General features: G+C 39.5%; 1 pseudogene; it reads right to left on the minus strand.

Annotated features, from left to right (window-relative positions):
* LOC138017360 (uncharacterized) overlaps positions 1 to 19133 on the minus strand; it is a 43050-nt pseudogene extending 23917 nt beyond the window's left edge.
* Between the last annotated feature and the right edge of the window lie 474 nt (positions 19134 to 19607).

The raw sequence follows: 19607 nt of genomic DNA on the forward strand, positions 1-19607 counted from the left end.
TAAGGCCCTCCGTTGGTAAGCTTGTTGTCACTGGATTGTGATAAGTAAATTTTAACCGCAAGCCAAGGATTCAAATATAGACCATTTTCACAAATGGCGGCCACTCTTACACTCTTTTAACTCTATGTTAATTGGACCTGCTGCCCTCATTTTGAGACAAAAATTCTTTTGAAATTTGCTCGTCGTAGCGAGGCTAGAAAGGCTTATCAGCATTAAAACAAAAGAATATTTTGCTTGGCCGCCATTATGAAAGATGTCTATAGTAGCTCTCCATTCTGCTTGACGGTATTACTCGTGCTGGCCCTGCATTGCATATGGTACCCAATTCCCCGGGGAGGGGGGAACAACTCCCATATAAAAGGGACGGCAGTGCTCGTAAGTCCACAGCGGGAGGTTTCGCGGTACCTTTTGGTTTATTGAGCGGAAAACGTTATGACAGGAGACATTTGACAATTGACTATTTTTAACTTTGTCTGATTAAGGCCGGGAGTTCTGGATGGGCACTAGAACTTAACATAGACACCGTGCCATTAGAGTATTCGATTTTATTTACTGTTTCATTTGCAATGAACACCTTCTGTTAAAAAACTTTACGTTAGAGTGGGAGGTATTTGAAGTAACCATTTTTATCACTATTAAAAAGTATGAAAGTGTCAAAATGGGTTGTTCTAGAACTGCTACCTCTGAGAGGTGAAAAGAATTTCATGCCACGCCCACAAGACAGGATCTTGGTACCTCTTATAGGGGTTCTTTTGAAAATTTCCGACGAGCACCCCCGTCCTTTTTACGTGGGATTCCCCCCCGCTCGGGATTGGCCCAATTCATGACTATCTTTTCTTTTTATAGTTATCATTTTCCATTTCCATCTTAAAAATGTGGAGTTACATATAAGGAATACAACAAAGCCAAGAGTTTCATGGATAGTCCAGAAAGAATAAATAGAGATTACTTCATGGAAAATGCGCGCGTACGATTTTTATTCACGAGTTGAGTAGTATCAGAAAACGAGCGAGTGAGCGTATTGAACGAGTGAGTTTTTTAATACGAAACAACGAGTGAATAAAAATCGTACAAAGCATTTTCCGTGCTGTAATGTGTTTATTTCATAGGTATTGAGGTTTTTTTCGTGATAGTGTTTGGTAGACAATTTTATTTCGCACAAATGGAGTGGGGCTATGAAAGCAATATACAATGGTTTAAAATCGCCCAACCGACAATTTATTTCATAAAATTTACATCACTTACTGTAGTAGTGCAAAGTGAAAAGTGTTTTTAGTTTGTCGCTTGTCAAAACTAACGACGCTTTGGGTTTATTTCCCTTTTCTTGCTTCTTTAGTTGTTGTTTTTTGGACTAAAGAACCTCTCTGGTTTTCTCAAATATCAGATCTTTTCTTATGCTTGGGGAATAGCCCTTTTTCTTCAGTTGTTGTTCCAAGCTAGTCACTAACGTTCGAAGGAAAGACAGGCCGTATTCATTGCCGTCTTTGGAGCGGACGAAGATGATAAATTGGTTGATGCAGATAGATATATATACGCCTATAACCCGATGCGAGTAATACACAAAAATTAAAGATGAATAGAAGATTCTTGTAGTGAAAACTAAGTTCAGTCCCAGGGAGGATTCCAGATTACTATCTGCTCCTCTCCCTATCGTGACGCTTGGCCCTCCTCTCTATATTCCTGTTCCGTCTCTCAATTTTTATTTTGTCACAGATGTCAGATGTGAGTCTCCGCAAGGCTAGCCGATTTGTTACGATTCTCTCCATGTTCCGAGAGCAGCTCCGCGCTTGAGGATGTCCTTCAGGGTGTCCTTATATCTAAGAAGGGGGCGCCCGACTCTCCTTAAACCCTCTTCTAATACTCCATAGAGAAGTGCCTTCACGGGCCGCACATCTGTCAAAAACCCTATCCCTGAGCCTCCCCGTCGCACATGATGCAGCCTGAATCCGTGCTGTTATCTCATCATCTAGCTTGCAGTCCTTGGTGACATAGCTACCGAGATATTTGAAGCGGTCTACTCTCTTCAATTTGTTCGCATCAATATAGAAATCCAGCTGTTCACCGACACTCATGGTTTCTGTTTTCTTGATGTTGATCGTGAGACCCATTTTCAGTGACAGGTTGCTGTATGCGGATAACAGACACTGTAGCGCAGTGCCATCGTTGGTAAATATGGCAATATCGTCTGTATCCAGGTTTTCAAATTTGGGGGTTCTCTGGACCCCTTTTTGAAAAATTTGGGGGTCCATTGCAAAATTTTGGGGAACAGCTAATTAACATTCAAGAATTACTATTCGATCTACTGCCTCTTAATTGCTGCTGCAGTACCCTTTCAGATTTCTAAATTGCACAAAAATAAAGTCTTATTGTTAAGGCCGGTTTACACGGTGCGACTTGCCGGCCCGATTTTTGGCGGCGGCTTTGAAAAAAATCGGGCCGACATAAAAAATCTGTTGCACTAGATTTTTTATGTCGGCCCGATTTTTTTCAAAGCCGCCGCCAAAAATCGGGCCGACAAGTCGCACCGTGTAAACCGGCCTTTAAAAAAATATATTTTCGCGTTGTTTTATCAGTCATGCATCAGTCCACTTGACCGGTCGTACGGTCTTACGGTGAGCAAAACCAAATTTCTCGCACAGATGGGTTACCATATTTTCTTACCCACGGTGCTCCGCTCCGCGCGCCCATGGTGATATATTCACGTCAGTTAAAACAATAATTTGGCTGAAAATGACTGTTTATGTTCACAATCACCTTGTTGTCGCGTGACACTGATTTTCTCACGTCATAGTGTTCACGAGCATGCAAACCTCAATATTATCCATTATAAGGGCAAACCGCAAGCCGGCCTAAGCTGACTGTAGGCCAACCGGTGTGACGTTTAAGCTAACCAGAGTGTTATTTAGGCCAATCAATGTGTTATTTTAATAGGCTAACCAGAGTGGCTCGCTGGCTTGCAGATTATCCGGAATGGTTGCAGTTTTGCTGGGATTTTGTAAAGCCCCCCAGGAATGATGAAATAGCTTTGCAACATTTTTTTTCTTGCTTGCAGCAGTGCAAGAATACTTTTTCTATTTCATTTGTGCTGCATGCCGCAACAAGCGCTTGCAGGAACTTTTTTTTTCAAAATCACCCACCCCAACCCCCCCCCCCCCCCCCCCCGCAAGAGTTAAATGGTCGGCCCCTAAGTGGGCATGTAGAAAACATTCCTCCTGATTCTCTCTCTGTCGATGGTTATTCTACCTTAAAGACTTCGATAGATAAATCCAATTTTCGTGTTTCACTCCCCATCGATCAACGCATCACCAATTTCTTTTGAAACTAACCCCTTCACTCTACCTGATGATGAAGATGATAGGAAGTCAACGCCACTTTCATTCTGTCTCCTAAAGCCTCGTTATCAAGGTGAAATTTAAAATATATAAAGTTTCCTAATCAAACAAATATGCTTACAGTGTAAATATCCTCATGGGAGCCCGCGTAATTTTGCAGTTCTCTTAAACATAGTTTGAAAGAAGATTGTGTGACATCCTCCAACCAAATACTGGCCGCGTCCCTTTTTAATCCTGCATGGTGATGAACAGCGGTGATTAAAATTAAGGGTTTCTTTGAGAACTTTCCCTGAAACCAGAAAGAGAAAGTGTTTTAAAAACGAGAGAAGCAGATAACGATACTTCAGCGATGATCCTTCGCTTAGAAATCATTTCAATTCGCAGTTTCACTTGTAATACTATCAAGATAAACATCGGGTTATACCGAATACGACCTCGCAATAGTCAAGCATCCCAATGACAAGACAGCTGCACGTTTTTTTTTCAAACTCGGGCCGTGAAGTACAACAAAACCACATAAACTAGTTTTCAGAATGTAGCTAGAAGTGCTACACCCCGATTTATGGTGGGGAAAACAAAGATATTAAATTTACATAAAATGGGAAATGTCTTGCAATTCCTTCGGTTTGTGACTTTACAGAGTGGAGAATCCAAAATTATGTCTAAGAGCCATTATTCCCTCCTTCCTAATTTTGCTTTGAGTTTAAAGCAAGGAAAATCGCTCCAAAATCGTTCCTTACCGAAGGAAAATTCACTGTCTCACAAGTCGTCCCAGTCCACCACTGAGATATTCTTGTCTCTCCGCTTACTCCACCGACTGGAGCTCCCTGATAACCCATCCAGTCAACTGTTATGTTAGCAGTGTATTTCCGCTCATTAAATCCTGACGCCATCACGCAGGCAGTAAATTGTTGATAATTTACATTTTCAACCCAAGATACTGCAGCATCGTGGACATAGGACATGTCACCAGTATCCACATGATTGACAGTGATCTGCATTTCAATGGCTTTGTCAGGGTAGAAAACGTAGGGCTGGAAAGGAATGACTTCACAATGGGAATACCCTAACCATGGAATGTGAGGCATGTGACGACGACCTCTCTGGAAAGGAAATCCTTTCGAAAGTAATAATAAAAAGAAGAGAAAAAGAAAATATAGTAAGTAAGATTAGTCCTAGCTTTAACACCCAGTCAAGGGCCGGGTCCACTCGAGATTCTTCACTATTAATAAGCTCTATTTTTGGCTAGTTTTTTATGGGTATCTATCCCCGCCAAAATTCAAACTTGTTCTTAAATCCAAACCTTCAATTCAAGCATTCTATCATACAATTTAAACTCGCAATTATAAATTCACACATTCAATTCGTCAATCAAACATTCAATTGCAAAGTACCTAATACGTAATCAACAAGGCCTAATCAGAATAACAATGGTTCTTTTGTGTTCCGCCATTTTGGTCCGGATATGAAACTCTACCCAAGGTTTGGGTTTAAGTTTTGGCGGGGATGGATACCCATACAGAAATGCGGGCAACTTTAAAGTTTCTTTCTTCTAATTAATGAAATCTTTCATCGATGAGCTATAAAAGTTCTTTCAGAAAATGTTACCGTTATTTATTCTAAAAAAAGGTTTAAGTTTTTCCATTTTCTCTTTTCGAGGGTTTATCAGTTGGTTGATACCAACCTCGTTCCCCCGGGTCTCTATGTGAGTGAGACCCCCGGGTCTCTTTGACAGTGAGGAGAGAGACCCTGGTTAGGGCTGGTCGCATGTCTCTCCTCGACAAACATTGCTCCACTACGGTAGAGTCTTCGTTATATATGACCCGCAACTGGGCGAAAGCATAATTGTTTGACAAGATTTTTTTTTTCAGAAAATAATCTTTATTTTACAATGTAAGTTTCAAAAAAGTCAAAACAGCTGATGTTATATTCCCACAGGAGATTCCCACAAAAGCAGTCAAGCTAAAAACAAGAGCTTTTGTGACCGATTGAAGTTCGCAAAAAAGATTTCTTTAGTAGCTAAAGTTGCTCCCACAGAACATACACTATCATAAATAATACACCACGCACTACGTTTGCGTGATAAAATGTCTCTGTTATTTTACCGGCGCTAAAAATATACTTTACAATTTGTGTTAATAATCAAACGCTTAAGGTAATTCCCTTGAAATTGTTCTACTCTCAAACTTTTTTGGAAACTTGGCATAATTCACATTCATGATATAAACATTAAAAAAATGCAATAAAAAAATGGGGTCACCGTGCTTGTTTACGCGTCAGCAGGCTCTTAAAATGGGGTCTTTTTACTGTTTTCGCGTTAAAATTTCGAATCACCTTCATACAGAATTAAGTCTTGGTTACTTCAAAGACACAAAATTTTATTTTGAAAATAAAGCTTCTTTTATTTATATAAGCAGTAATGCTTCATTTACGCCGACTTTGATTCCTGGTTGTGACAATAGTGCACTTTTTGGGACAGTTCCGTGGTTAGCTTGAAGTCCTCGCCTTGGGTAAAATACACCCAGTATGGAACTGTTTTCCAAAAAAAAATTCATGTCCTACTCTCAAACTTTTTTTCTTCTTCAAATATGTTCTTTATTAGACTGCTGTTACCAAATACCTGAAAAAAAAATCGGGGGTCGCCGTGCTCGTTTGAGAGAAAAGGAGCATTTATTTCGCTATCGGGTTTAGTTTGAGCGAAATCTCTTACGTTTTGTATGCGCACGTGCTCATGTGCGCGCGCTAATGACGCGAAAATCGTGCCCAGTAGGGATGCGCAATGCAATACTAAGGAATTACCTTAAGCCCGGTGTGCAGTTCCAAAAATATGACAGCGACAATTTAGACGAAGTTGTTGAAATACAAGTAATCCAAAACTGTCTACTCGCTTGACAAGCGTGCGACTTAGGAATCACTTTGTTTAACATTCGAAAGAAAAACGAAAATCAGAGAACAAAATAAAATACCTGCACAGTTTGAGGTCGATACGTGACATAAACATATGATACCGACTGATCGATCGCCGAACACGTTTGTTTCCCATGGATAAACGTTTCCCCCTGTTTTCTTTCACGGCAATACTTTCTTTTCTTTAAACGTGTCGCAAACTATTAGAATCCTTCGTTATCACTCAATTTGACTGCTCACTTGAGCTTGTTGAGTAGTTTTAATTTTTACCTTCTCACCGGCATACAAAAATTCGAAAGACGCGAGTATATTTTCTGTTCCGTCCGATTGATTTTATATCAACTTTTTTCCTTTCACGTCGAATTCGACGTTTAGTATATTCAATACCTTGCCGTGAAACGTTTTTTCGATGGTCGTCTGGCCACAAAATCAAATGTGTTGTGATTCTGTTCCTCGCAATGATGACAAGGCCTACACTGCGACCCCTCCCCAAACACACATTTAAAAAAGTGACCAGCCCCAACCAGGGTTCCCAACCCTGGGAACGAGGTTTGGTTGATACTTAATTTTGAACAAAATTATGTATTGAGGTGCTGACCTTCGCAGCTGCCAGGATGCTGGATTGTAAAGTTGAGCCGCAGCAGGCACATTTCCTGTTCAAACAGACACTTATTGTCATACGTTGTGCCATTTGATGAACAAATTGGTTCTTGGGAAGATGGGCATCTGTCAATGCTTACACAGCGAGCACTGAATGGACCAAAAGCCTTGCACAAGCAATGATGCTGACATGTCATATTGAGACATGGGTCCAAGTCTGGAAACATGTATGAAATAGCATTTAGTTTACAATACGTTTCAACAAAAGTGTTCCTTCCCGTTTACCGAGTTGAAATAACTGGACAACAAACTCGTACAATACGTAAATTACAGCTTAACAAGATCTAACAAAGTCGAACCGCAGGAAAGCATAAAAGAAGGCGCCCTAGCTCAACGGTGTTCTATAGCTTTGTGCCAATGTTTTTCTTGGCGTCATTTGGTTTTTAATAATACCACCGTCACTCTATATTTGCCCGATGGTGTTTACTTAAACCCCCGAGGCCAGTATTCACTTTATCGCAGCTATCGGGGAGCCACCTTGAAGGCCCCTCTCTTGCTCTGATTTTGTCACCTAAGGCGAGCTGTCGTTGTCTTTTGCCCAGTCGTTTTTTCTTTATTTTTCACCTATAGACATGTAACATTTCGTTTCTGCTCAAACGGTTTCTTTTTTGGACATTTCTTGGGCTTTGAATTATAACTTCCACTTTTGTGTGTTATGAAGGTCTATGAAAGGTGGTATGTCATGAAGTCTTTGTTTCACGTTTGTTGGAAAAAGTACACCTCTCCCAACCTCCCCCTCCGGGGCGGGTTCGATTTATTAGTTGCTTTCTGGTCTCAATTTACCCAGTTTTGTTAAAGCCCTTGTTGCTTCGGTATAGTAGACCGTGTGCTAATTTTTTATCTACCTATGTTATAATAATAATAATAATAATTATTATTATTATTATTATTATTATTATTATTATTATTATTATTATTAATTTCGCAGCACTGAAAGTCCTCTTCTTCGAGATGACTAGGGATCTGAGGCTAATTGATTCAGTCCCTCCCTGGTACTCGTGTGCAGTACCCAAACCAGTCTATGAGTCATCTGAGGCATTAGCGTTTTGGGATGTTCCAGTTTATGCGGAACACACCATTGTCAAGGCTAACAGAGCGGACGCTCGATTTGTGGACCACAAGAATAAGATGGTGTGGGCTGTGGAGATGTCCTGTTCGTGGATGGAGCATCAGGAAAAGAAGTCCGAGGAGAAGACGGTCAAGTACGGGCCACTGCGATTTGAGCTAAAGAAACAGTACCCTGGCTATGACATTGAACAATGTAACATCATCGTTGACGTGCTGGGGGGTGGTCAAGGGATGTAGACCTGACAATGAGGAAGCTCTTTGGCAGTAGGGGCTATGACGTTTTGAGAAGGATGCAGAAGGCTACCATCTCGAGTTCTCTCAACATAGTGAGAACTTTCAAAGCTACTGCCAATTGACTTTCCCCGTGGGAATAGTATAGGAGCTCAATATAGTTTTAGTATTAGAGAGCCTTAGATTGTCTGTAAGATTTTTTTTATATTTTATCGCTAATTTATTTATTTATTTTATTTTTTTTAACTCAGCAGTTTTCTATTTATAGTTCCTTCAGATCGCATAGGTTACGTTGCGCGCCCTATGTGGTTCTATTTTAGCTTTCATACGTTTACCAACTGCACATAATAATAATAATAATAATAATAATAATAATAATAATAATAATAATAATAATAATAATAACAATAAAGAATTTATATAGCGCCTTAATCCGTTTAACCCAAAGGCGCTGTTTACAATAGTTGTTACCTATGAAAATTAAAATGTAATAAAAAAGGAATATATGAAAAATACTAATCTTAATATAATAAATGTATATATATCAATCTTAATCATAAGTTCAAGTTCCCTAGTCATAATTGTCGTTGTAAAGTAAAAAGAAATGCTTTGAGTTTTTTTCTTAAAAAGCTCTAAACTGCTAATTGATCTTATGTCTAGTGGTAAACCATTCCAGAGTCTAGGTACTACAGCACAAAATGCTCTTTCGCCATATCGTATAGTGTTGGTACGAGGAATTACTAATAAATTCTTAGAACTAGAAAGCAGAGCTCGTGTAGGCTTGCACTAAATGATGAGGTCAGATAGATAAGACAGTGCCAGATTGTTTAAGCACTTGAAAGTAACTAGCAAAGTTTTGTAAGTTATACGCTTCTCAACAGGGAGCCAGTGGAGCTCATGTAGAATTGGCGTGATATGATCATATTTCTTTGACCCACTAACGAAACGTGCAGCTGCATTTTGCATTGGCTGGAGCAGCTGAATTAGGTATTTAGGGAGACCAGTTAAAAGAGAGTTATAGTAGTCCAGTTTGTTTGTAAAGAAGGCATGGATCAGAATTTCCAATGATGATTTATCCAGGTAAGTGCGAATCATCCAGATGTTCCTCAAGTGCCAGAATGAAGTCTTGCAAACAGAATTGATATGAGTCTCAAAGGTGAGGGTGTCATCAAACACAACACCAATATTACGACATGAGGCAGTTGGAGTTACACCCTCTTCGCCCACCATAACATTAGAAATGTCAGGACGTGGTAAATGTCTTGTGTGGAAAACTAAATGTTCAGACTTATTATCGTTCAATTTCAAATGGTTACTAGACATCCAAACACGAATTTCAGCCACACAAGCTTCAACACAATCATGACGTAGCTGTAATAAGGTCCTCACTACAAGCGGGATTGAATGCCAAGTACAGCTGTGTGTCGTCAGCATAAAGGTGGTACTTTAGACCATGACTTCGAATAACGTCAGTTTTTGGTGAAGTATAAAGAGAGAAGAGCACGGCGCTGAATTTTCTCTAGCTCTTCAGAGAGATACTTTTGTAGACCATCGTGGAAAACTTAGCAAGCATATTCAGACACGGGCCGGATACACGTAGTATAAAAACAAACTAGCTGCGCAGGATCTCCTTTTGCACGCTTAAGTTGCCTTAACTGATAAAGCCTGGAGGCTCCTTTTTGATAACATTCTCTATGTGAGCGTTCCACTTAAAATTGTTTGAAATTGTGAGACCAAGAAGTTTTACGCTAGTTACAACCTCTATATTGGTTTTTGTTATTGATAGTAACTGCTTCGAAAGAATCTGCAGATCTTGAGAAACTTATCTGCAACTACTACTACTACTAATACAATCCATTTCAACATATATGGACGTTTCTTTAATGAAAATTTTAACTCAACAATAGCGTAGCAGCACCGGATCCATTGATTCAAAACCAGTACCTGTGCATATGAGTGATGTTTCACATTGCTTTGTAATAACAAGATCGCGGTTGTGGACATTTCGATGACTTGGAAAGTCTATCCTTTATACTAGGCCAAAAGAGGACAGCAAACTATTGAAATCAGAAGCTTCAGAGTCGTTCGGCTTATCTACGTGAATGTTGAAGTCACCAACGATAACAGGATAGTCACTTAATAAGACAACGTGTTCCAAAAGAGTACTGAATTCATCAATAAAAGTCGAAAAGGAGTATCTGGTGGACTATAAAGTATAATGATGTTCAAACATGCGTCAGTAGACTAAGCAAAAACATTTAAATATCCAAACGTCGAAAAAGATTTAATATCGTTAGATTTGATATGATGGACGCTCCGGAATAAACCCTAGTTCAGATTCTGTTACGCCTGAATTGTCTTTCGAGGTGTCAAATTGAATATTGATAACATTGAAGTTAGCTCGTCTTGGTTGAGTAGTTCTAGTTTCGAAATTTTCAAACTCAAAATTCGTTGCAATCCTCGATTCAATTGGAAATATACGTGAAGTATTTCGAGGTTTTCGGATTGCTCTAAATCGCTGAAGTAGGCTTATAGCTTTCAGAGTGTTCCGTGCTTGAGAGCAAATAGGTTTCACCTGTTGTTGTTGTTGTTGCTGTTATTGAACATGGCGAGCAGTTTTAAAGCCAGAGCATGACTCAGGAATCTTCCACCAATACCGTAATTTCAGGAGTGAAGACCTTGAATATCTCAGCATAGTGAGAAGATGATAATGTTAACTTATGTTTCGATGATAGTCCAAGGCGAATAAACCTTTCTTACGACATTAAACATGATTAAACTAAAAAATTGAGAGCCGATAAAAAAGCAACCAACTTTGTGCTCTTTTACAAGACTATCTTGCCACTACCCGTCCCAAAACACTGTACAGCTCCCGGGTTCCACTCTTATTCCAGATAGCCTCTTTTTCAGGTGAGTAGAATTTGCTCCCTAGGACCCAGGGTCACAATGATGCTTTCTTGCCTGTCAATTTACCAAATGACGCGTTGGTTCCAGCTAAACTTCGGACCAAAATCATACAAAATGAATTTGTTGATTTTGACTCCCTTCTTGTTAATCCAAATTTCGAGAAAAAGTTTTACATTCCACCTCCAACCCTCACCGGAAGTTTCTTTCCCATCGTTAGCTCTCAAGCCAGTTAACAAGGCGAAACGCATTAGCTCAACAGATGTTTTGGCTACAAGTTTTTAATGTGTATGTTGGTATTTTTACTGCACAGAATCCCCGCGAGGCCCCAGGCTTCATGAAATATGGTGCTACTATGCAGGATCTGGCTGCTAGGGGACATAATTGGCGTTTTTATGACGAGAACCATACATTGGGAATTGTCAGAGAAATGTCAAAAAACCCATTGCGGCAACTGGTGTCGGGAAGGCCCTTGATGTTCCCTGAGGCTATTTCTTCAAGTTTCACAATGGGGATCGGTGCTCAGGATGCTATTTTAAGCACTCGTGCCCCTAATGTGCTTCCAATGTCTCCAATCCAGCACCCAGATCATTCCCCCAGCCTACTTGTACAGGAGCTTCCAACACCCGTAAACAGTGATCGTTTGCAATTTTTCCTTTCTGGGTATGTCCCTTCAGTAGCCTTCAATTACGGTTATCTCCTACACTATGAGGGACCCCAAGACTCTTCATGAGCTAGAAAGAAAACTTTGCAATCCGCTTTTTCTGAAAAGCTGTTTTTTTAAACACGTTTTTAAAGACAATAACAAGCCAAATGAATGTAAATTTGATAACTTACACAGCCTCTCCGTTAATAAGATATCAAGGATACATTGTGACTGTAAAGCCCCTATGGGGGAGCTTCAATAAATGTATGTATGTTTGTAACGAATTATAGCCACATTGGTAAAAAGAGTGCTCCTACTACTACGATACCACTGTTCCTCACAAGATATTGCTTAACTCAAAAGTTGAAAAATTATAGCTTGAAAGCGGTGTTCTGTATCTTGAGGAAAACGGACTCCGCGCCCAGTTGTCAAGAGTAGTTTAACGTTTGCGTTTTACAAATGAAGCCTAACACAACACAATACGCGAGGGCTTACTGCTTAAAAAAGGAAAGGAAAAAAGAAAGAAAGGGTTTGCGAAAACTGAGAACTTGTTTGTCTAATAATGCTGTTTCCGTTTTCTGTTTTGGCCTAGTCATTTCTCTTACCTCCAACAATTACGTAATCAATTCCAATGAGATCCTTCTTTCCGCCGTCGCTGTTATGACTTTTAACACACATCTCAGTCTCTGATTTTGTGGTGTACTAAAGAAAGATGGATTACGAGTGAAGAATAAAAACCAAACAGTCTATTTTACTTTTATTTCTTATGAAAGCAAATTGCAGTGAGACCATAAATCTTTCATCACAATAAGTTATTAACCTCAATGATTTCCACTAGGACAGCTTTTTAGTCAAATTTGAATTTATTTGCAAGGATGGCCTTGGAACAGAGTAGTGTGCAGCATTAATTTTTCATGACCGGCCAAGGTTTCCTCGCTGTGAGCCAGTAATCAGTGTTTTTAAATTCAAAGTCATGACCAATCATGGATAGGAGCTGGACCATAATTACAAGCGTATGCAAAGTAATTGCCAGCTCTTTGTTGAAAAAGCAATTTGATAGTTCAAACATATGATACAAAGGGACCTAAGACTGTTTGCTTGGGTAGACCTTAGTCGAGGGTACATCTGTTGGAAAGAGAGCGCTTGTTACATAAGTAGGATATAAACGATTATCATAGATAATTATTTTTATTAGCTTTTAGTGAATGGAGGTGGCTTCTTCAGAAAATTTCCTCCTCCATACCCTGACGCAATATGCATTGCAGGCTTGCTCACCGTTATCCAAGTGGTTACTGCCCCACATTTTGCGGAATCTGCAGAAGAACTGAAACTCGAATTCTCATCATTGGGTTTGCGTTTTGCTGTTAATATTATCACAGGTGGGGCGAAAAATGGAGCCATAAAGTTGACTTTCTGTGAAAATAATCAAATTGTTTATGACGTTAGTAAGTTTGAGGACAATATTAGGCTGCAATTTTAGAATGCTGCAGAAAATGAAGGAAACTTCAATAAAGCTGCTGAATTCTGCAGTCTTTGTAATTTGTTCGTCTGACTCTCCATTACTGGTAAGCCGTATAATAAGCTATTACAATAGTCTAGTCTGGATGAAATGAACGCATGCAGAAGGCGCTCAGTGCTTGTTTGATCTAAGTATTTCCTAATCCTGCCTATGTTTCGCAGTGCAAGAGATGCGGAGCTGCAAATATTTTTCACGTGACTAGACATAGTGAGGTGTTTATAAAGAATGACTCCTAGATTACGAGCTTTCTTACTGATAGGTACGAGATGTTGACTTAATGTAACAGTAGAACAAAGGAGCGGATGGAAGAACCGTGAGTGAAAATGAACTATTTCAATGAAGTTGTACAGTCCAGGACATGGGCTCCTGACATAAAAGTTCCAACAACCACTCTATAAGGAGAAAATAACTTAGCGATAGACAAAGCAGACTCCTTGCACTCTTCTTTCTTACCTTGCAGAAAGCGAAGTTATCTTGCTGAGATGGGGAACTCCTATTTGAAAACGCCAAACTGCCGGTCAAGGTAAAGTTCACGAAACTTATGTTGGTAAACGCCAACCAGTTCTAGATGCAAAAGATTCATAGAAATTGTTAGTCATTATCAATCCTTTCACACTTAAAGTGGGCTCAATTCACGGATAAATTCGTCTGGCATTAGACAGAATATTAATGTATGTAGGTGGTGCTCTTACGAGGCAAAGGGTTAAAGAGAACATAGTTTGTGAGTGGTCGTCGATGTTGTTAACCCTTCACCCGTGACCCCAACTCCATTGACGAGCAAAATCGTCTGGCATTAGACGTACTGAAGTCTGTAGGTGGCCCTTTAAGAACACAAATGGTTAAAGCAAATATTTTGCAACAACGTGTTTTAGAACCTTTCACCAACAGGTTTGAACTTGAGTTCTGCTAAAACATTTCCGCTATGTGTTCGCTGAAATCGTGAACGGAATAAGAATTTTTTTTTCATTTCTTTGATAATATTCACCCTCCGTTTTCATCCGCATAACTGCGCTTTTCGACTCAAGAATGTCTTATCGGAGAGGTGAAAACCACTTTTAAATGGCCAGAATAAAACAGTCCCATTCTTATACCAATGGTGGAGGTTGATAACATGCGATCAGGCTGCTAAAAGTAACCACCTCTTTACAGTGCCTTCATTTAATTTAATGATGCCTTTGATAAACAGAAATTCGCAGTTTAAGCATTTAAACGTTCTGGCACATTTCTTGAGGACTTTTAACTCGCGCAAAATGCGGCGACACATCCGGGACTTAATTCCACAGTCAGCGAAAATTTAAAGTCGATCTGGTTACCCAGTAGCTAAACAATAAAGAAAATGACCATAAAAAGGCCCACGACGCATACGTTATTAGATTTTGCTTGTTTTATCATCTTTATGTTTCATAAAGATTATCATTTGGCTTTTGTTGATGAGAGATTGATGGTCGGAATAAATGGGACATTTTTTTAAGATCTTACGAATCGTGGATTTATTCGGGGTTTTTTCTGAATTTGTTCCATTTTAGGCAAAATATTGTATGGCGAGAAGTTTGGAGTAGCCTTTTCTCCCTTTTAACTGTCCCCGCTATGACCAAATTTGAGCAAATGGGCTTTGTCAAGCGAAATGATGTAATCTCATGACACCCAAAATGCCCAAAAAGTAGAATGAAACATTGCAATAACCACTTAGAACTCTTGAACAAGATAAAGAAATACAGTAAAAGGAAAGAGAAGCATCGATGGACACAATTTGGCAAGATTGAAAAGGATTCCATTTGGAGAATCTTGAAAAATCAGCCCTACGTTTTTCAAGTTTATGACAAATCAATTGGATGAAGGTCGTTTTGCTCAGAATCATCTTGTTTGGGATGTAACGATAATTTTATCAGTAAATGAATTCCGCATTACCATCTTCAAGTTTTAAACTCGTGATTAACTAAAGATTTCCCTTTAAACACCCTAATATCACGTGCCATAGCTCCTTAAAGAAAACTGTACAAAACCGACAGAAAGCACTTTTTCATTATTTCTCCCTTGTGAATTCCATGGCAGTCACTTCTACTCCCCCTTCCCCTATCCAGTGTTGGTTTGGAAAGTGTTGATTTCCAGGAAACTGTTCGTGGCCCCCACAAAACAACATTGAGACGTGGGGGTCAAATTGTTTGCTTACAAATGAAAGCGCTTGAAAGAGTAATTTTCTTAAGAGTTTATTATCTTCAAAACACGAAACTAAGAGGTACTCACGTGTAGGGATAAGAAAATCACTTTTTCCTTCGCTACTCCCCACCCCCTCCCTGAGACACATGCCTTACAATGTACATTGACTCGTGCAATTCAGCCATGACACTCCTGTGGCCATAACTCTCATAGTGAAGGCCCTATACAAGCGCTAAGAAAATAACTTTTTCGCCCGCTGCCCCCCCCCCCCCCCCTCCCCCGCCCCCGAATTTGGGATTTGTCTCTTCCAATATTCGATGCCGATGGGCAATCTAAAACAGCATCCCAAGATGCAGCCCCGTAACTCTGGCTGTTCGGGCCGGGCATACATGGGGCAAAACAGAGCGTATTTTTAAGTGGTGAGGTCAGCTTGGTTGACTGAGAATCGCACCTAGCCAGCTCGCCTTTATCCTCAGGAAGGCTCCAGATGACTGGGTTACCCCAAACGGCGGAAAGGCCGGTTCCCATGGAAAGGCAAGCTATCTCCCGTGTCGATTCGACCACTGCCGCAAATCCCAAATTTGTCTCAGTCAGCAAGGAGATAGAGGTCGAGAGAGCACACTTGTCTCCTTGGTTGAATTTAATTCAACTTCAAGGGTCTGTCTAGTATTGGTCATTGCTTGTATTAAGAACCAAATTGTGAAAATGGACTGTAACTTATTGTTTCTTACAATGGGGTGATATTGTATTGCATCAATCAACTAAAAACTTACGATTCTAATGTTTCGATGAACGCCAGCAAAAATCTTGGTTTCCCGAACACAAAGTGTAAAACTGCCGGCAGTATAATCTTCAATCCAAAAAGCCAGGGCATCCTGGGGTCTCTGTGGAGTCTGGTGACTAGGTGTGACAACAACATTTGGTGGAAACAGGAAACGCTAAAAGTACATAAATTATTTAGAAACAGAACATCATCAGCCCATGAGGTAATGAGCACAGAGAGAAAGACATCCAAGATACGCTTTAACATAATCTAATCACTAATTAATCTCAAGTCAACTCATATGGTACATGATGTGTTCTCTTGCAATGTAGGGAACCATTTTCACGGATAATGTGATAGTCTATAAAGCATTAAATGTTCGAGTTCTGCCTTATCTGTCGATTGCTCGACAAAAGATGTCTAAAATTAAGTGTGTCCTAGAGGATATAATTTTCCATGGAACAAAGCATGCTTTGAATCCCTTCTGCTCATCAATATCTATGAGAAAAATAAGCGTATCTCCCCTCGAGTAAGACTTGCCTGAGGGAAGACGACCCTTTCGCACTTTGTTTCAGTCGTCTAGGAGTTCAGCGCATGACTTCCTATTTGAGCTCCAGATGGAGCAGACTGGACAGCAATCCAGTTAACTTCTGCCTTTCCATTGGAACCTTCGCCATATTCAGAAATACAAGTCTTAAATTGATGCCTGTCTTCTGATTCCACCCAAATGGCAGCGCCATTACCAAGGCTAGAGTTTTTCACAGAATGACCAAAGGAGGCAAACACTTTAACTGCCTGTCTTCCGTAGAAAGGCTGAGTGAAAGAAATTGCCTTGCAAGCGAATAGTCCTGGACTTGATGCCGTTATGTTTACTTTTCCAGTCTTGAATCTAGAAGCTATAATTATTAAGCTATAATTAACAAGAAAGATGGCATCTTATGTTTACTGATATAATTAAATCTTTGACTACATGGCCAGTCTTGAAAAGTATGTTTGCAGATTGTGTCTTTTTGATCGAAGACCTATCGCAACGCTTCTCTCGCTAAAAAGAATATCGCTAGTATCTATAGACAGGGTAGTTTCGCAGAGGCACTGAAGGCGTTTGAAAAACTGCTTAAACTGGCGAAAATCGCGTTTTCAGCAAATTGTTGTGTGTGCATGTACCCCACCTCCAGTTCTTCCTTGCTGCATTAATTCAGAAATAAATAGTTACATGAAGTAGAAAAGCAACGGCAAGAATTTCTAGACAGGGCAATTTTGGGAGATGCACTAAGAACTTTCTTACTACTGGTGCTTAAAACTGGCTTTAAATCAACTTTTAAACTATTTTCATTCCATCGTTAATGATGGCTAAGCATGCGCCCCACCCCATGTAATGCGTCGTTACTGCATCAATTTAAAAAGACTGGTTTAATAGTAACGGAAACTAATGGCAGAAAAATTTAGCACAATTTTTCATATACACGTCAATTTGGCATGCAGAAATACTGAAGGCGGTCGAAAAGCATCTTAAAATCGCCTTAAATCGCGATTCAACAATTTTCATTCGGTACTTCCTTATTCCAGGGCTTGTTCCCCTCCCCCAAATCTTTGTTTCTGCATCAATTCAGGAAGACAGGTTTAATTGGAGCATAAAATAATGGCGAAATAATAGCGCGATAGAATATTAGCTCAAAGTATTTTTGCAGCCTTGATTCAACAACACAACTGAGAAGAAGACAAAACACAATTGAACCCTGTAATAGCCTCTAGCGGACATTTTGATCAGACTGAAGGGATGTCTTCACACACTGATTGCTTTATACATGACCACACCTCTTGATAAGCTGATTAGCACAGGCCTAATTTATCTCTTTGGCTATGATTCTAACTGGAATTAGGAGTTTTCCAAACTTAATCTCTTAATGCAGGGGTCATGGTTTAATTTTTTTAGTCATGTTTTGATAGTCCCCTATTGTCTTGATGTGGATTGTTTCTCTTCTTACTAAGATGTGTGCTTTCCACAATTGCGGCAACTACTGAGTATCTACAAAGGTAGTAAAATAACAGTGGTCAAATTTAGCTATGACAACTACGTTTGAGAGAGATGCTTGGTAAATTCACCCCTGAATAAAAACGCTAATAAGCAACCCCGTTCAAATAGTCTTATTCACCGAAAAAAACGATAATAGTATTTTTCCCAACTTATTTTAAAGAGTGGGAATTGAAAAGTGTGCCCCCGTTGTAAACACATTTCTATCTCGCTCTCTTCCTCGATTCAACAGGTTGCTTTCGTCGCAGTTCTATAAAAGGACAAGGCTTGCGCGCCTGTTTTATTATTGTATCAGATTATGAACTTACGGTAGGTAACAAGAGTGTGGCTACCAATTCAATTCAAACACGAAATAGTAGGATTTAGAAGTCTTCTATGCTTTAAAGCCTATTACGGTTACTATTTTAAAGTTTCAAGTTAAAGCATGTTAACAATCTTTTGTTTTCTCTCTTTTACGTTAGCTGTGACGTTATCAAAATCGGATTTCTTTTTTATTTGGCCCATTTAGAAGCAAAATTTTACAGGTCTAATAAATCTAAAATTGGATGTTTTTACGTGTGCTGATGACAAGCTTCTTGTTTCTTAACAATCTTTTATCCATATTTTTGTTTGGAATCAACAATTACACAAAATTAAAGACAACACAAATCGTGTCATTGGAAATAAGCTTCAATGATTGGCTTACTCTCCTTAGCACTATGTTCTTAGCAAAATAGTTCTTAAGGTAGAGATGTGAGCTTCTGTCAGTTAAAAATGGAAAATTGACTTTGTTTAAAAATTAATCACTTCTAATTTTATGCCAAAAATACTTTTTTGGGGGAGTGGGGTGTGGCTAAAGCCCACCCCCTCCTCGATGTCACTCTACCAATGGGGCTTTTAGCTTTGATTTTGTCAATAGTTACTCCAAGATTCATTGTTCGAAAAGTTTATTCCCAAAAAAGGGACGAATATCACGCTGAATAAAGGAAATCGGAATATTGTTAATGGAAATGCGCTATGATGAACATTGATTTTTGACTTGAACATGTCAAATAAAGGATGTCAGAGACAATTTAATATATAAACAACTTTGGGCACTTAAATGGGTCAAGCCAAGAAGTTGTTACCCCTATTTTGACCGATTGTAAATTTCGCAGCCAGTGGCTTCTCAAAAGTACAACGAATGGTTCGGTAGTTGTTTTCAAATGGTGTATAAATGATTTAGGAATGGTTTGTTCTCAATAACGGTGCCTTGGTGATGTTTGAGGGAATTGCAAGACAAATTCTCGCACTTGTGGTGTTTAGTAGTAAGCCTATGACCCTTTTAAGAAAAGAGAAAGAGAACGCCAGTAAATGAGCAAAAAAGTGGCTCTGCACGTGCGACTTGAAACCTGCAACATGAAATGTGT

This window comes from Montipora capricornis, chromosome 9 (genome assembly GCF_036669925.1).
Source record: "Montipora capricornis isolate CH-2021 chromosome 9, ASM3666992v2, whole genome shotgun sequence".
NCBI classification, from domain to species: Eukaryota; Metazoa; Cnidaria; class Anthozoa; order Scleractinia; family Acroporidae; genus Montipora; species Montipora capricornis.